An 8500-nucleotide genomic window follows, 5' to 3' on the forward strand; every position below is an offset into this window, starting at 1 on the left:
AGAGATCTCATTAAGCTATAACACCTGGTAAGTGTCACTAAAGTTTCTGCTGGGGGTCCAAATTTCAAGTTCAAGTTCTGGACTCATTCAGTCATATTTCACTAAATATTCTCATGGATTTCCGGTAAGTTTTCCTAGTAATCTGACGACGGGGAGTTTTCCTATAAATAGCCCGGCATGCCTGCACGGTTGCACCAAAGAGTTACTGAGCTTGCTGTGTAGCTTAACTGATTCAAGAGTTGTTATTTTCAGGTAGGTTCAGAGTGGTGAGATTGTACAGTTGTCTGAACTTCTAGCCAACCATGGCTTATGCTTACCATGTTGCTACTCTTGCTTTTCAGGGTCCTTATCTTGGAGCATTTCATCCTGTGTCGCTTGAAGATCTGTTGAAGTGCATTTCAGAATGGGAAAGCGCAACCCCAACAACGTCAAGAAGAGCATCTGGCAGCTCCTCTGCGGCTGTGGGTCGCCTCAGACCAGCAACTAATTAAGATCGGAAGAGCATCTGGCAGCTCCTCTGTGGCTGTGGTTCGCCACAAGTGAAAGCCAATTGATATAGGTCGCTGCCAGAAGTTGCTTGATGTTGAGTTTTAAAAATTTTATGTGATTAGATATTGCTAAGTTGTTTGGTTGAATTGGTTTGTAGTCGTGTGGTTGTGTCAGGCTAGCTTTTGCAGCAAGGAGCATGTAAACGAGTGTCATGTGATCAGATTCAAAAATAAATCTCGGAAACTTGTTTTGTTTACTTGTCATGCGTGTGAATCCCTGCGAGATTTGGAATGAAGCAAAAGGAGACAGAAGAAGCGAAGCTTCTTGAGGCTTCGTGTATTCCATCAATGCAAGGAGGTTAAGTTTTAAAAATCCTACCGAGTGAAGAGCAATCCTCTCACTCGGGGGCTTAGCCGCGAACCTGATTCGCTTTGTTTTAAAAATCCTACCGAGTGAAGAGCAACCCTCTCACTCGGGGGCTTAGCTGCAGTTCCGTACTCGCCTAAGTTTTAAAAATCCTACCGAGTGAAGAGCAACCCTCTCACTCGAGGGCTTAGCTGCAGTCCTATACTCGCCGAAGTTTTTAAAAAAATCCTACCAAGTGAAGAGCAACCCTCTCACTCGGGGGCTTAGCTGCAGTCCCGTATTCGCCTAAGTTTTAAAAATCCTACCGAGTGAAGAGCAACCCTCTCACTCGGGGGCTTAGCTGCAGTTCCGTACTCGCCTAAGTTTTAAAAATCCTACCGAGTGAAGAGCAACCCTCTCACTCGGGGGCTTAGCTGCAGTTCCATACTTGCCTAAGTTTTAAAAATCCTACCGAGTGAAGAGCAACCCTCTCACTCGGCTACAGGAAACAGCTATTTTGCCGTCTGCCACGGCGGACGGCAAAGGCACGAACGGCGGACGGCAAAGGCCTTTGCCGTCAGCCGCGGACGGCAAAAGGCTCCGGCAAAGTAGGCTACGGTAAACAGCTGCTTTGCCGTCCGCTTCCTGGCGGCTGACGGCAAAGGCCCTTTGCCGTCTGCGGCGGACGGCAAAGAGAGCGGACGGCAAAAATTGTGCTCTTAGTCCGTTAAGTGGCTAATGGCAGGCCTTTGCCGTTCGCCAGCGGACGGCAAATTTTCTAGTGCCTTCGCCGTCCGCTAGCGGACGACAAACTTTCTAGTGTCTTTGCCGTCCGCCGTATGATGTCATCTACACGTCACCACATGGCAGGCCTTTGCCGTCCACCGCTGATGGCAAACTCTTTTACTCTTTGCCGTCTGCCACTGTAGGCAAATTGACCAAATTGGTCAGCTCCCAGGAAGCACAGCTGGATGCCACGTGGCCTCTTTGCCGTCCGCGGCAGACGGCAAAGAGCCCGTTGCCGTCGGTGGCAGACGGCAAAGAGCCTGCATATTGGCTCTTTTTCTGTTTTTTATTAAATCCAACAATTTTCATCACAAATATATATGACATATACAGATATATTTCACAGCAAACATATAAGATATATATATGATATATATGACAACAATTTTCACAGCAAACATATAAGATATCCAACATGCAGAGTTCCATCATACATAGTTCCATCACATATGTTCCATCCAACTACCAAGTTCCATCATACATAGCATAGTTCATCCAACTACCAAGATACATGCATAGTTCAACGATACAAAAGAAACAGAGAAAGGGATAAGGAGCACTCCATCTATGCAAGCTTTCGTCAAGTGAATGAAATCTGCAAAATGAAAAATAAGAAAGTTAGAAATAGGTGACTAGAACAAGAAGAGTATGTCATTTATGGGCTAACTTACGTGAAATGGATCATATATGAGCTAACTAAGTTGAAATGGGTCGTTTATGAGCTAACTAAGGTCAAATGGACCGTTTTTGAGGTAACTAAGGTGAAATGGATCGTTTTTTAGCTCACTTAGGTCAAATGGATCATTTATGAGCTAACTTAGTTGAAATGGATCGTTTTTGAGCTAACTTTGTTGAAATGGATCATTTATGAGCTAATTTAGTTGAAATGGATCTTTTTGAGCTAACTTTGTTGAAATGGATCATTTATGAGCTAATTTAGTTGAAATGGATCTTTTTGAGCTAACTTAGGTGAAATGGATCATTTAAGAGCTAATTTAGGTGAAATGGATCTTTTTTAGCTCACTTAGGTCAAATGGATCATTTATGAGCTAAATTAGTTGAAATGGATCGTTTATGAGATAACCTAGGTAAGATGGGTCATTTTGGAGTTAACCTACGTGAAATGGGCCATTTTAAAGCTAACGTAGGTAAAATGGATCATTTAGGAGCTAATCTAGGTAAAATGGGTCATTTTTGAGCTAACTTGGATGAACTGCATCATTTATAAGCTAACCTAGGTAAAATGGGTCATTTTGGAGGAAAAGAAGCTAACTCTAGATCATTATGGTAAGCATATTGGAGGAAATAAAGCTAAGTCTAGGTCTTGATGCATTTGTTAAGCAAAACACTAGAGAAACTTACCGTGATCAGGGAGGTGTAGGAGCGGGGTGGCTAGTGCCGCTACCTGGAGAAGGATTGTGCGATGCGTTTCTGGAGTTAAGCTGCACCAAAGATCATTTCCAATGTCGCGTTAGCATTATGACACTCAAATGTTAAGACTAGCAAGTAATGTCCATTCAAATTAAACTCACCGTGCTCCCAGGAGCAATCACTGGCATCGGCGGAGCGGGCTGACCGGACTTCTCGCACACAGACTGCACATTTGGTTTTCACAACAGAGTCATACTAGTTAGTAATGAGACTCAAATGTTAAGACTAGCAAGTAATCTGCAGAAGAAACTTACCACAAGGAGCTCGTACATGGCCCTTGCCTGCATGTCATTCCGTGCCCTCTCCTCCTCCATCATCTTTCTCGTCCTCTCCTCCATCTCCCGCTGCCTCTCCGCCGCCTCCGCCAGAAGTTTCTCTGTTCTATCTCTCTCAGTCTGTATAGCAGCCTGCAACACCACTCACATGACCATTTGTAATCATTGATGGAAACGCACACAATGTAATGGATAAAGATAACTGAGTACGTATCACTAACCTTGATGGCGAGTTGCACTGGCCGTTCACGAGGCCTTATCTCAGGAGCGGAGCTCGACTGGCGCGCCTTGATCTCCGGGAGAGTGCTAGGACAACGGATAAGTCCATCTCCAATGGCTATGGAGCCATGGGACCTCCCGCCACCAGATATCATCACCAGCTCTGGATCAATGGGACCCTGGCTCGGGTTAAAGCCTCCCCTTTCCTCGCCTTCCCCTCATCTCTATATCTCACGAGCTTGTTGTGGGAGGAGATGTTGGTGAAGTTGTTTGCATTATCGAGGTCAGACTGAGAGAAAGCCTTGACTTTCTTGAAAGAGGCAGTGTGGGCCATGGCATACAGGTCGTACACCTCTGGCACCTTATCCGCCTTATTGTAGCGTGCCTGAAAGAGAGAAACAATGAAAATTAGTAATTAAAGGGCTCAAGCTAGCATGATGAATGAATTGCATGAATCATGAAGCAAACCACATACCCAGTTGCGCTCGAACTGATATAAGTTGGAGCTGCCTTGATGGTGTGGCACACCTTCCATTTGGGCACGTTTGTCCTTGGCCTCGTTGTGGAGGGCTAGCCATTCTTTTGAGAACCACTCATCGACCAACACCTCCCAACAATCCATCCGATCCGCACACCATCTCGCAGGCGCCTAAGTTAGCAAATAGAAACTTGAGCGCTACGGCTAAGAATTACTAAATGAAGGAACTTAAGTAGAAGGCCTTAAGAATTAACTTCATGTACTGCTCCTTACTCAGGAACTTATCGCGGCACGCCGGCTTGGTCTTCTTGATACCACGCAAGGCGTAGTAGTCTCGAACAGCTTGCACCCGAGCCTCGTGCCGTAAGTTCTGGAGTAGGCGCTTGCAGACGTTCTCGATAACATGTGCCGCGTCCTCCTCGTATCCCTCCTCACACCTGTAGAATGTCTGCAATCAAATGAGACAATATTGATTAGTACAATTAATAACTAGCTAGTTGAAGATTTTTAAATGTGTAAAGGAGAAATTACCCAGAACTTTCTGATCACCATGTCTGCCCTCGTGTCGCACACGACACCGTCGATAATCTCATCCGGCGGGGCCGGGGCAGCCACGTAGTGCTCCCACCTTGACGTAATCGGTCAAGCAATGATAGGTCATCTGCAGCAGTAACCTCTTCTTGTTCCGGCTCTTCTTGTTCCTCCTCTGGGGTGATGTCGGATTCACTGTCGCTGTCTACTTCAATGTTTTGGGGTGAAGTATAGCGTTTCTTGAAACGCTTTTTGGAAAGACGTGTCTCTTGGAAGAATTCTCCTTCATATGTGTCTGGGTTAATGTGAGGTTCATAATCCTCTTCCTTTGGGGGAGATAGTCTAGCACGTGGCGGCACTTCATAAACGACATCCCAACCTTTCAGATTTGGATTAGTTTGGCAGGCCCACGGTAGATAGAATACTTGGGTCGCCTGTTGAGCCGTAATATAGACATCAGGAACATCTAAATGGGTGCTTTGGTTGATTTCAACTAGCCCTATATGTTCATGAGTCCTTCTAGTCTCCTTCGGCTGAAACCAATAACATTTGAAGACTACGACATTCGGTGGGTTTTCACCATAGAATAGAAGTTCATAAATTGCTTCAACTCTCCCATAATACTCGGTACCTCCTTCGCCGATAGCAGATACACAACAATTTGTAGACTTTCGGTCGGCCATAGATAGCTCTTTGCCATAGGTACGAAAGCGATACCCGTTGATGTCGTATTTGTCAAATGAACGGACCTTATAGTCAAAACCATTAGCGACTTGTCTCAATTCGGCGTCCATAGACTCTGAATTAGCCTACAAGTTTAATATGAAAGGATTGTTGCATTACGCACAAATTAGCGAATGAAACCGGGATAGCCGCCTACAAATTAGCCTACAAGTCTAATAGAAATTACCGTTTGTTTGAACCAAGAGATGAAACCGGGATAGCCGCCTCCTTGCTTTGCGAGAAGCTCATACTCTTCGACAGAATCCTTTTGGATCACCGCTCCATACGAGAATAAGGCAACGTATCGACTGTATGAAATATCCAGGAATAAGAGCAGTTCAAAGGAAATAGAAGTTGCGAAACATGTACCGAGAACTTACTCGATGTACGGCCGCACTTCTATCAGGTTGTTGAAGATATACAACGAAATGGTCCGCCATTGTTCGTTATCCAAAGATACTGGATTTGAAACACTGGCTGGTGCGAGATTCCCTTTGAATAGGCTGAGGTTGGATCCACCCTTTTTAGGGTCGTCAGCATTGTACCGAGGCTTCGGATTATGCAAATGACGATTTTTGGCTTCGTAGTGTGCTGTCACAAAGTTTGCCGCCTCCTCAGTGATGAATGCCTCAGCCATCGATGCTTCAATTCTACGTTTATTTTTACAGTTTTGTCGAAGCGTCTTCTGCATCCTCTCAGTTGGGTAGCACCAACGATTTTGCACGGGCCCCCCCAATCTTGCCTCGGTCGGGAGATGCAAAATCAAATGTTGCATTGGATTAAAGAAGCCCGGTGGAAAGATCTTCTCTAACTTGCAGATCAACTCCGGCGCCAACTCTTCCATTTCTTCTAGCACGCCAGGCGATAGTTCTTTCGCACAAAGAACACGGAAGAAATAGCTGAGTTCTGCCAGTACTAGCCATTCATCCTCAGGGATGAAGCCACGCAACATCACCGGCATTACCCGCTCAATCCATATGTGCCAATCATGACTCTTGAGACCAAATATCTTCAATTTATCAAGACTGGCTCCCCTCTGTAGATTCGCTGCATACCCATCGGGGAACATCAACTGCATTTTCACCCACAAGATAATTTCCCTCATAGCTGGCCTTCCAAGATTGAACCATGCCTTTGGCTTCATCCAGTTCTGCTTTCCTTTCGGTTCTTTCATGTTTTGTAACGGCCTATCACATAGCGCCTCCAGATCGACTCTAGCCTTAGTATTATCCTTTGACTTCCCATCTATGCCGAACAATGTACCAAAAAGTGCCTCGGCGATATTCTTCTCAGTGTGCATCACGTCGATGTTGTGTGGGCAAAGGAGGTCTTTGAAGTAAGGCAGATCCCATAAGCATGTTTTGTGAGTCCAGGTGTGCTTAGAATTATACCCCTTGAAGTACCCCGGACGCTCTGGATTTGGCTCGAGAGTGTTTAACTGATCCAGGGTCTGTTGGCCTGTCAATGCAGGTGGTGTAGAGTTTTTGACAACTCTACCTCTAATGAAGTTCTTCTTGTCTTTCCTGAACTTATGGCGAGGATTCAGGAACTGTCTATGCATGTCGAAGCAAGAAAACTTGCGACCGGCCTGAAGCCAACGAAACTCAAGAGCTCCCTTGCATGTGGGGCACGGGAACCTTCCATGCACACACCAGCCAACGAATAGAGCATACGCCGGCAAGTCATGCTTCGAGTACATGTACCAGACACGCATTATGAAGTTTCGTTTGCTATAGGCATCGTATGTCTTGAACCCATTATCCCAGGCTTCTTGCAATTCGTCCTTAAGCGGTTGCATGTACACATTCATATTTTTCCCCGGATAGTTGGGCCCTGGAATTATCAACGTCAGGAAAATGTTCTTTCTTTGCATAATCTGTCCGGGGGGGGAGATTGAGTGGAAAGACAAATACGGGCCAACAACTGTATTGGGTTGCCGTCATACCAAACACACTGAACCCATCCGTGCTGATGCCGACTCGAGGATGCCTCGGATCTGCCGCTTTGTCACCATGTAATTCATCAAACTTTTTCCACGCAACACCATCCGATGTGTGTACAATCATCAGATTCCCATCTGCATCTAGTTCGGTTCTTTTGCCCGTTTTGTGCCATGTCATCTGTCTGGCCGTCTCTTCGACCATGAAAAGACGTTGAAGTCTTGGTACGATTGGCATATACCGAAGAACACTAACGGGGATTTTGGTCTGTGTCTTCTCACCCATACCGTTGTCTACCACAACATACCTGGAAGACTTGCAAATGGGACAATAGTTCAAGTCCGCATAGTCAAGCCTAAACAAGACACATCCTTTCTCACAGGCATGTATCTTATCATAGGGCATCTTCAGTGCACGGAGGATTTTGTCCGATTGGTACAGGTTTGCAGGCATTACATGGCCTTTGGGTAGAAAGCGTCCAAATACTGTCAACATTGCATCGTAGCATTCTCTGCCCAAGTTGAACTGAGCCTTCAGAGCCATTACTTGTGAGATGGCATCCAACTGACAAAGCTCAGTGTGCTCATGGAGCGGACGTTTTGAAGACTCCAACATTTCATTGAAGGCCTTTGCAGATTCCTCCATCTCCTCGTCCGAATCCCGAGCATCATCAAAGTCTTGCACCATGTTTTCCATCCCGGTACCATGCTCGTCGGTGCGACGACGATCCACCTCAGCTCGGTCACGTTGGGCAGACTCACCATGAAATGTCCACACCGTATAATCGGGCGTAAAACCACTCTTCTGCAGGTGTTTGCCCATTTCAGCCTCTGTCCTCTTTTCCCAATTGCCGCACCGTAAACAGGGGCACCAGGTTTTCCTCTGGCCATTTGCAAATGCGGCTCGCACAAACCCCTTGGTTTTTATGAACCATTCAGTGCTCCATTTGTTCTGACCAGTGTGACCGGTGTACATCCACGCACGATCACTCATCTTGACTTTCAGAGCTACTAGACACACAACAAATATATATATATAATTCACCATGTATATATTCATCAGTTGATCTACTTTGTCAATTTTATTACGTCCATGCAACCTACACTCTAATAGGTAATGATAGGTCCTAATCCCACCCGAGTATGTTTAGATTGGGTTCATTTTCCCATGCTATGCTCCGGATCCTACGCAAAATTTCGGCAGCACCTCCCCGCTGTTCTCCTGATACACGTCTCTGCAATAAACAGAGAGGATGTGTACCCGGAGAACAACAGGGGAGGCAC

Source organism: Triticum aestivum, chromosome 6D, assembly GCF_018294505.1.
Source record: "Triticum aestivum cultivar Chinese Spring chromosome 6D, IWGSC CS RefSeq v2.1, whole genome shotgun sequence".
Taxonomy (NCBI): Eukaryota; Viridiplantae; Streptophyta; class Magnoliopsida; order Poales; family Poaceae; genus Triticum; species Triticum aestivum.